This window comes from Populus euphratica, unplaced genomic scaffold (assembly GCF_000495115.2).
Source record: "Populus euphratica unplaced genomic scaffold, PopEup_1.0 scaffold31.1, whole genome shotgun sequence".
In the NCBI taxonomy this organism is placed as follows: Eukaryota; Viridiplantae; Streptophyta; class Magnoliopsida; order Malpighiales; family Salicaceae; genus Populus; species Populus euphratica.
The window spans coordinates 2,684,649-2,695,631 of NW_011499850.1; the positions used below are offsets into that span (position 1 = coordinate 2,684,649).

At 30.4% G+C, this 10,983-nt stretch overlaps 1 pseudogene; it reads right to left on the reverse strand.

Annotated features, from left to right (window-relative positions):
* Positions 1-2,649: 2,649 nt before the first annotated feature.
* LOC105121145 (cysteine-rich receptor-like protein kinase 10) lies at positions 2,650-6,555 on the reverse strand (annotated as a pseudogene).
* Between the last annotated feature and the right edge of the window lie 4,428 nt (positions 6,556-10,983).

Consider the following 10,983-nt stretch of genomic DNA (forward strand, 5'->3'; position numbering starts at 1 on the left):
CTTTACCTTATGATATTCTTGTTATGATCTATTTGAGGAACCTTCCTATAAAAACCTAAAGCCAATTGTATATATATTTTTCATTGTTGTATTACCTCATGTGTGTATATTGAATGTTATCTACTCACTGAGTTGTTGAATTTATTCTCTCATTATTTATTTTTTCAGGCATATAACTTGTTAGCAAGTCATTTTGTTGAATCTTCAAGATTGCTCTTTTGTTGAAATTTGTATTTTTCTTTATGTCTAGTTAGTGCTCCATAACTATTAATTTGTATTAACCATTATATTAAGATAATCAAATTATTATGAAGTTAATTTGTTATTAATGCTACGTTGAACTCTGATTGAGTTGTTTAAATAATAAGTTTATATATAAGCTTGGGTTCGCATAGGTATGAAACCTTAAAAGAGAACTTTGTCGTTGTTTAAATAATAAGTTTATATATAAGTTTGGGTTCGCATAGGTATGAAACATTAAAAGAGAACTTTGTCTACGTGCCGGTTATGGATCCGGGATTCGGATTGTGACAATAAAAGTGATGATCCTAAAATATTTGATAGAAAGTCGAGTGATTTTACCAGCTTAGCATGTAATATATCCTGTTTATTTGTAGAAAATTAATTTTTATTTGAAAAATAGTTTTTTTTTTAAATATTTTTATTTGAAAAATAGTTTTTTTTTTTTAATTCTAAAAAATAAATTATTTTTTAATGTTTGGTAGTGTCATGAAAAATAAGTTGGAAAATAATTTTCAATGTTTAGTTATGTGATGGAAAATGACCTGAAAAATAATTTATTAATATTTTTTAAGTTTATTAAAATAATAAGAAACAAATCATACAAATTAAAAAATTAAGGATCAAATTTGATATAATTAACAAATAATATGATATTTTTAAATTTTTCATAACTTCTAAAAAGTATTTTCCGTCTAGAATTAAAAAAAAACACTTTTATGAAAACTAAATTAAAATTTTTTTATTAATTTTTTTTTTAATTTATCATTTTTTCCAATAATAAACAAATTACTTTCTGCAAAATAAACGTGCTTCAATGAAATATTTATCTTACAGCCTAGACGCCAAGGCAAAAGGGGATGTGCTAATAAGTTTTCAGTTACTTGTACAAGTAGGTCTTGGCTTGCTCTTTGACTGGTGTCCTAATTTCCCTCTTCAGAACAGAGAGATGCCGAGACACCTCTTCTTTCCCCTCTTTTAGCTGTTTGCAGCCTCCACCTTGTGCAAAAGAAAGCAAGGAAAATGGTGGTGCCAACCAAAAAAAGTCATAACCGAGCCTGGCTGACAAGAGTCTCAACCGAGGCTGCCAACCACGAGCCCAACCGAGCTTGTCCTACGAACCCTTTTTTCCCCAACTCAACCTAACCCTCTCATCTTCTAATCGAATCCTCTCTTTCTTCTTGGCACAACTTAACCCTCACATTTCCCGACCAAACTTTTCTATTTTGACGAGGAATTTATTTCGCAGGTGAGTCAGTTGAAAAGCTAAAATCTAGTCTGAGAAAATCTCACGACTTCATAGAAAAAAAGAGAGAGGAAGGAGTGGAGCCACATTCAGGAGACATCTGTCCTAAAATTTGACCTGCGAAACTTCTTGAATGAAGCATCATTTGAGAAGTCAGCCACAGATATTTTGATGAAATCTGTGTTTGAAAACTAGGAATAACCTTATATTAATTTATTTGGATTAATTTAGTGAAATATAATTTATAATTTATAAGTTTTAATTTTTTTTTACAGTAAAATAGAATCAAACAATAATAAAAAAAAATAATATAAATAATCACAAAATCAGCATCAAGATTTTTAAAGTAAAAAATTCAATGTGAAAAAAACCACGAGATCATAATCCACCTAAAAACTTCCACTATCAACAAATAATGAGTTCATAGTTGTTCTTCTTCATATTCAACTAAGGGATACAACATATATATCATTAAAAACAACTTATTCTCGGATTACAATAAGATTAAAGGAGCATTATTTAAGAAAAAATCACAATACTGACAGCCCCGTTTTTTGTCAAAATAGTCAGCTTCTATACCACCAATCTTCGATCCAACCGATCAGAATGAAGAGTAACGTGTCTAGAAATTGTTGTCAAAATCTTAGCCCGATTCAATAATAAACGAGCTGGAATTTAAAGGAACAACACAGGTTACTCTGTTGTTGTTTTTTCTTTTTCTTTTTTTATTTTTTAATTTTACCATTATAATAACTGAACTATTTAATTTGAATATTAAAAAATAGAAATTAATATGATGGTACACCATCACATCGTGTGAACCACACACAACTTGTTGTGTCGGCAGGGATCCACGTAATTCCACGTTTGAAATTTCAATCTAGAAGAGGAACTGAAAACTTGTAGGATCGCCAGCATTGTTTGAGTACGTGCACACTTTTATGCAAGACTTGTGGTGGCCTTTGATACGTCGCCAGGAGCAGTCTATCAAAGTTTTTCCATATAAATTTTATTTTGCTAATGAATTTTAGCGGTGGCAAAAAGGTGGCCTGAAGGAGGAATTTGAGTCCTAGCAAAAAGGGAGAGTCGATCCCGAATCTTTATCGTTAAAGATCATACACCTTTATTTCGACATTATAACTTTACGTATAGCAAGTTGTCCCAAGACATAAAGCCAGTGAGCAAATTTATTCAGAACTAACTGCTTAGTGGAAAGAGGCATATTGCATGGCATTATAGTTAAGTTGCACATCCTGAATCAATTCTTATAGAGGCAAGCCTCGGAGTTGTTTGATTCCATTAACAATGTGCATGCCGTCAAAACTTTTGCTGTAAATTTCTGATAATAATCTAGAAAAAACACAACGAGCTTACTGTTCAAGTCTGTAAAAAGATTTAGCATTTGCTTCAAGCTTCCGCAAGAAAGTACTTCCTCATCGCCCAACGACTTGCGAAATTGTTGCATCATCAACTGAACAAATCTTTAGGTGCAATTGATCACGTCTGTTTTTGTCATCTTCATCTGTATTCACAGAAAAAGCAGGCCTTTTGGGAATGGTCACAATGGCAGTTTCGTTTTTTAGCATTGAAGTCCAACATAGACGGCCTATCAATACGGTTTTCTTGGACACATAGCAGTGCAATTTGCAAGCATTTGGTCAATTTACAAGAGGACAACGTGTCATCCAGCGATGGGTCCATGATCTCCATGCCTTCACCATCTTTCCACAGCTCGTAAGCCTGCAATTAACAAAAATCATAATCATGTATGACAAATGCAAAATCTAAAATATCGTTAGTTGTGTTATCAAGGAACTTGCATATTCTAGGAGGCTTAAAGTTTCATCAGAACCATACAAAGAGCCATTCTTCTTGCCGCTTATGATATGCAGTAGTACTATTCCAAAACTGTAAACATCAGATTTTATGGAATACACGCCGTTTCTAACGTATTCCGGAGGAACATAACCGCTGCACAGGATGATTTCATTCACAATGCTAAGTTTTCAAAAATAATTTATGTATGAAATGAATTTGTGCATGATGCTTGCTATGTCCCAACAAGCCGGCTAGTGTTTGCTTCTTGTTCATCTTTTGTGAAAATTCTAGCCACACCAAAATCAGATATCTTAGGCTTCATATCCCCATCCAGTAAAATGTTGCTGGCTTTCAAGTCTCGATGGATAATTGTCAGTCTTGAATATTCTTGGAGGTATAGAAGGCCTTGAGTAATCCCTTCAATGATTTCTTCCCTTTTCTTCCAATCCAACAAATATCGCCTAATCGGATCTGTCATATCAGATAACAAACTATCAAGGCTATAAGTATTTCGATCTTACTGACACGAACATGCATAAGAATGTCGGAAATTGTAATGCAGTGAAAGACTAAATCACACTCAAATCTTTTTTTGGTTCTGCAAATCCAAGCATAAAAGGATGCTGAGTGCTAACCATATAAGTAATAGTCCAGGCTTTTTTTTGGCATGTACTCATAGATCAGCACCTTCTCTTCTCTGCCAACGCAATATCCCAAAACTTTCACGAGATTTACATGTTGTAATTTTGCAGTGAGCATAACCTCATTCTTGAATTCATCAAATCCTTGAGTAGAGGATTTCGAAGGTTTTTTCACCGCTATTTCTTGTCCACCTGGTAAAACACCCTGGAAAAACAGAATGTCATGCTAATTTTTTTCACTCAAAGACTGAAATCTGAATGCTTGAAGATTGCAAGGGGTTTAGATAAGAATAATTTTAATGAGTATTCGGTATATTTTCATCACAATAGAAAAAGAATTGTTACAGCATTTATATTATATGCTAACCACCACTACCTCCTATATCTTCTCCTATATTTAAGCTAGTGGAAAGTTAAAATAGAATTGAAGGCTATCTCTAGTATACGAGTTTATCACAATATCAGTTTGCAAGTTATCTTGAATATGCCTCCTATATCTTCCTGATTCTACAGTTAGAAAGTTATCTCCAATAGAGATAAGCATATCTTATCCTAATCTCCTGCAAAAGAGAGAGAGTTTTCTAAATGGCAGGAGACAGACACTTAATGACTCCATTTTCACAAGTGGTGCATGTCTCTAGAAATGCTTAATTAGTCACAGTCCACTCTTGCAAATGGTTGCATATCTCCATGAATCCTCAACAAAATATAGCATCATGAGTTGAAGAGTAATGTCCCATTATAACCTATAAAGAATAATTAGTTAATTACCTATTAAAAAGGGCCAAATCCACCCTCCCCAAGCTTATTTTCAAATGCAAACTGGTCTGTAGCTTTCTCAATATCTGCCAAACTATATACTATCAGATCAGGATTATTGCTGTCGAAGTCGCCTGCTGCTGCTGCATTATTTACTTTCAACTTTGTTTCTTGACTCTTTGATTTGAGGATTCTAATTCTTATGAAATAAAATGCCAAGCCCAGAAGAATAATAACAGCAGCAAGTGTTGTCAAGATGATAATCAATATACGGGATTTTGGTCGTCCTTCGTGTTTGGGATCAACCCCTCCACCTGAGTCAACCCCCCCAGCTGAGGACATAAACATATTATGTGAATTAGAGATCAGAATTGTCTGTGTCCAGTAAATTTTAAAAGATTATTCAAGGATGATAAAAGATTATTCAAGAAAGATTTAAAAGAAAATGATGCAGATGTTTTGCATAAAAAAATGTAATCACAGATTATTCAAGGATGATAAATCGTTATTTTTTGGCAGACAAATGGTACCAATTGTCGAATTTATATAGGCAGCCAATATCCAACCATCTAAACACACAAAAGATTAAAAAAAACTACAAGTAGGTACACAATCCTGCATTATATATGACAAGCGTTAATGACAATTAGCTGATGATGGCCTTTTGGTTTTACCCTGAAGCAAGTAGAAATTCATAAGAATTCAGATAAAAAGAATATCTGGCAAGATTCTCTATATATTGCACATTAACAATCAAATTAATCAATCAAGGCCAACCTCTTGACATCATTGTTATCACGATGGTCAAAAAACCATTTGGTAGCTTAAGAACATTCCCATACCTGCTTGAGAGAGTACCCAGCTGTCATCTTGAGAGACTTGCCATACAACATATCCGAGGAGGGCCTTCTCCTTGGCATAAGAAACCTTAATTCTAACAACATCGACATCATCAAAACTAATCCAAGTTGACCCTACGATGCCGTAATTTACCACATAAGTGGAATTGTAGATACGATTAACTCTTCCGTTTGTTTTGAAATAATTATTGATTTCTTTATAGCTCATGGATCCACCTTCTGTAACGGCCGGTCCCGTTGCTGGTGCGCCAATGGCATTTTCATTCGGGTTTGCAAGTTTCCACGCATAAACATAGAAAGGAAAACCTAAAACCAACTTACTAGCCGGTAATGCTTCATTAATCCATGCTGCTATTCCAAAATCAGTGTTAACATCACCATGAGGAGCATACAAAGCTGCAAAAGCAGCCGTAAAGTTATCCCGTGTAGGCAAGTAGTAGTCAAAAGCCAGCACATGAGTCCAATTCAAATTCTTCTGTATAGAGTATATAGGGAAACTCCCGGAATCCAGACTTGGCGAGTACTGAACGGCTGCTGAAAGGATGAGTTCTGACAGGCTAGAATTTCTTCTCTCCAAAGTAATAGCAGCACGCCACTCTTCGAAGAGGGTACCCATACTATCCATGTCATCGTTTGTGCTGGCCGAAACCCAGCTGCAGTCTTGCCCTTGAAAGCCATAATGCCTCGCTATTTTTATTGAGTCATCTATGACAGACTTCCTGTAAGTAGAATTGCCTGCCATTGCAGAGAGTGTTGAATAGTTTGCGCTTCCTCCTCCAATGGATAGTAAGGTAGTGATCGATGGATTCTTCTGTTTTACGGTGTTTGTGAAGGCAGAGAAGAATTGGTCATCTGAGGAGGAGATAGACAGGCTATACGAAGATGAATTAAGGCCAGCAAAAGCACAAATAAGGTGAGGTAGAATTTATGTCAGAAATTGGGAGGTCACTGCCAGAAAACCAATAGCCAGCAAAAGCACAGTGATTTAGAATATTTTTGGATCAGAAATATATTAAAAAAAAAATTAAATTTTTTTTAATATTAATATATTAAAAAAATTAAAAAAAATTATTTTAAATAAAAAATTTAAAAATTTAAAAAAATATAATTTCCACCACGCGTTCTACCAGTACATGATAATAAAGGTGGTCGGCAGTGAGAAAGTGGAATATGCCAAACACAAGGCGTTAACGACAGGAAATTGTAGTGTCCTTGTCCTTGACAAATCGATTAATATCGATGATACAGACATTCATTAAGGGTGCTTTGTTTTTATATTTTAAAAATATTTTTAAAAAGTTTTAAATTTTTTTTATTTTTTAAATCAATATTTTTTTAATATTTTTAGATTTAATGTATTAATGTTAAAAACAATTTTTTAAAAAATATATATTTTTTAATATATTTAAAAAAAACTTTAAAAAACAACAACAATTATACACTCAAATATCTTTTTAAATGTAATTTGTTTTCTAGAGTAGAAATATATTTAAGAAAAATTTTAATTTTTTTTAAATTAATTATATTTAATATTTTTAAATTGTTTTTTATTTGATATGGCAATAACAAAAAAATATTTTTTTATAAATAAAAAATATTATTTTAATTTATTTAAAAAAATATTTTAAAAAATAATTAATTTCACAACATTTCACTAGCTTTAAAAAAAAAGGTCAATGGATCTGTAAATGTGCTAAAATTCAACCAGCAAAACTTCAAATATGCCCCACAGCTATTGGGTTTTGTAACAATATTGCGAGGACAAGGACTTTTTATTTTTTATTTGCAACCGGGGCAAACAACATGATTTAAAAAAAAAAAATTACATAATATGTCGTGCATTGAGAGACAAATTTGTTTGATTTGCCGAGCTTTCAACCATTGTGATGCATGAAAACTGAGGTTTAAGTTTTTTTTTTTTCAATAACCTATTTTTTTATTTATTTTTATTCAAAATATTTATAAAACATTATAAAAATCAATATAAATCTATTTATAATCTTAAAAAATTGATCCAAAAACTAAAATCAACTCAAGTTTAGATTTTTTTTTCATAAACTTTAAAGATAAAAAAGACATATAATATGAACTTTCCTCTACAATTGCAACCGTTTAACATATATATTATTTGTTTTGGTGGCCTAAATCGGTGACAACAATATTTTTTTTCTTTTTATTACTAGAATTCAGTGAACTCTCTCTCTCTTCTCTCAATCAATGACTAAAAAATAACAAAAATAAATTTTTATACCAAAATTAAATTGAAAAACTATTGAGGTATTGAACTTGTATAATTTTCGTGATTTTTAAGTTTAAGAACTAAAGTGCATCTTTTATGAAACTTATAGCACGTCACCCATATTTAACGTCTTTTTTTTTTATTCAGATCCCTCTTCATTCAATCTCACATTTTCATAAAAAATCAAAATTAATTGATTTTTAATTAAGACTAAATCACCAAAAAAAAATTTGAGAACCAAATTGAAAAAATATAAAATTTTGCATAGTTCATCCAAAGTAATGTATAAAAAGATGAACAATGAAGACTTGCACAGTGACAAAACCCACGAGTAATACTTAATAATAATAATAATAATAATATAATGCTTAGAGAATACACTAGTTAAGTGGTTCGCGCTACGTTATGGGCTAATATTTAATTTTCATAAAAAAAAAAATCTAAGATCCAAAAGTGTTGGGTTTGACTCTAACGCTGAATCAAAAAGCATTGCATCTAGCTACAACGTTAGACCCAATAATAATATTTATAATATTAATAATAATACTTAATTTGTCTACCCAAATTCTTATATTTTTTTAATTTTTTTTTTAAAAAAAATATGTGGTTTTTTCGATAGTAATAATAGTTTTTCAAAAATTCAGTAATGATAATAATAATTTTTAATTTTACCTTTCAGATCAAATCTATGGTTGTTTTTCAATATTGATAATAATATTTTTCAAATTTATTAATTATTTTATTAATAATATTATTTCTAATAAAAATAATAATATTTATAACACAAATAATATTATTTTTAATATTAATACTTTTATTTATATTAAAAATAATAATATTTATAATTTAAATAATAATATTTAGAAACTTAAGACTCAAGAACCTTGGATCCTAACGCTGCACTCAAGAGAATTGAGTCTTGATGCAAGGCCTATTAGTCTTTGATGCCGATACAAACTTAAGAAAATTAAATTCTGACACAAAACCCAACACAACTAGACTTTTTACTAAGACAAACCAAGGATACATTGGCTTAGAGTCCTGCAGCTAAACAGGACACAATAACACTGGCCCCATTGTCCTGCTAGAGACAAGATCCATGGCTAATGGGTTCTGTTGTGCATCAACATCCAACACTATCGAGTCTTAAAATTTAAAAAAAATATATTGAAATATTTTTTTATTTTTAAAAATCTATTTTTTATATCAGTAAATAAAAATAATACAAAAACATCAAAAAAATATTAATTTAAATTAAAGAAAAATATTTAAAATTTTAAAATTTTGAAATTTTTTAAGCATTTTTTAATCGAAAAAACATGCTTTAATAAGAAAATTCAACCCAACCATAAATGAAAACAAATTATCATCACCCGTCTTTTGTACAATATAAAAAAAATCTCTTCAATTTATTTCTTCTTTATCGTATGAAAAATAAAATTAAATCAGAGAAAAGAGAAGGAACCTTAGACCTAGTGATATTGTAAATATCCTAAAATATTTTAAAAAAAAATGTATTGAGATGGGTTTTTTTGTTGTAAAATCTATTTTTTATATCATCACATCAAAAAATACAAAAAAATCCAAAAATATTTATTTGAAGTAAAGAAAAAAATAAAAAAAAATTCAAATCTTTTTTGAAAAGCAAAAACAAACATGCTTTAATAAAGAAATTAAACCCAACCTCAAATGAAAAACAATTATCACCAACCAACTTTTGTACAATATTGAAAAAGTCTCATCAATTTTTTTTTACAGCATGGAAAAAAATTAAATAAGAGAAAAGAAAACTAATTTTAAGATGAAAAAAATAAAATTAAAAATATCTTAAAGTTGAAAAAAAAAAATTGGAAATCCCAGACCCAATGATATTGCCATGTCAGACCTAATATCTGGAAAAAAAATTAAAATTAAAAATATCTTTAAATATTTAATATATATATATAATGAGATGATATTTTTTATTTTATAAAATCTATTTTTTTTATATCAACACATAAAAATAATAAAAACATAAAAAAATATTAATTTGAATGAAAGAAAAAAGTAAAAAAATTTGAAATTTTTTTAAGCATTTTTGAAATGCAAAAAGCAAACATGTTTTAATAAAAAAGTTTAACTCTACCATAAATAGATAAAAAATTATCATCACCTAACTTTTGTACAATATAAAAAATATCTCACCAATTTATTTATTTTTTTACCGTATGAAAAATAAAACTAAATTAGAGAAAAAAGAAAAAATCACAGACCAAATATCCTTAGGTATGGCTGCGCAATCAAACCCAAAGATATTGGATCCAGCTGCCCAACCAAGCCCAAGATCGGTATACCTTTTAGAATCGATTTGGGTCTGGCTGGCTAACCAGACCCAACATTATTGGGTCATATTAAACAGCAAGATCCAGCATTATTGGCATCTTTTGGAAGTGTTTTGGGTATAGCTTGGTAGCTGGTTGTTGGGTTCAGCTACTAAGTCATATCCAACAACTTTTGGCAAAGAAGGCAACGCCCATAGCCGTAATTCTTAACTAAAAATGCAGCTTCTTGACTAAAAAAACAGCAAACGTAATGCTCCCTAGAGTGCTACAGTGTCGTTCATAATGCAATGTGTTTGTGTCCACAGTAAATGCATAGTATTTTTCCCCGCGTTTTAATAGGTAGCAAAACCCAAAAAGTGCAATATACAGTGAAATCACTCACGGTTTACAGTAATCACTCATCTTTTTTAGTTTTTTTTATAATATGAACACATGTCAGTTGCGTGTGGAAATTTATGCCATTTGATTTTGCCAGTATCAGGAAATATTATAGAAGGATTATTTCTAGAAATCCTTGTAGATCATTCGTAGTGTGTTTTATAACCTTTACTTTCAGATTGTATCAGTTTCCTATTTAATAAATATCTTATGGGGTTGTAAATCTTCTCTTAAATGAATGTCCATACAAAGTCTTTTAGAGATCCCTGAGGATGTTGTTGGGAGACCCTCCAAAGATCAAGTCAGTATAAGGTATTTTATATGATAAAAAGATATTAGTGAAGATATTAACGAGGTTTTATGAAGTTAGAAAAGAAATAGGAGAAAAAGATGTAAATGTAAAGGAAAAAGAGAATAAATGTGTTTATATCTAAGAACATAAGGTTTCAAATCTATTTTTTGTGTACTTAAGCTTCCTTTT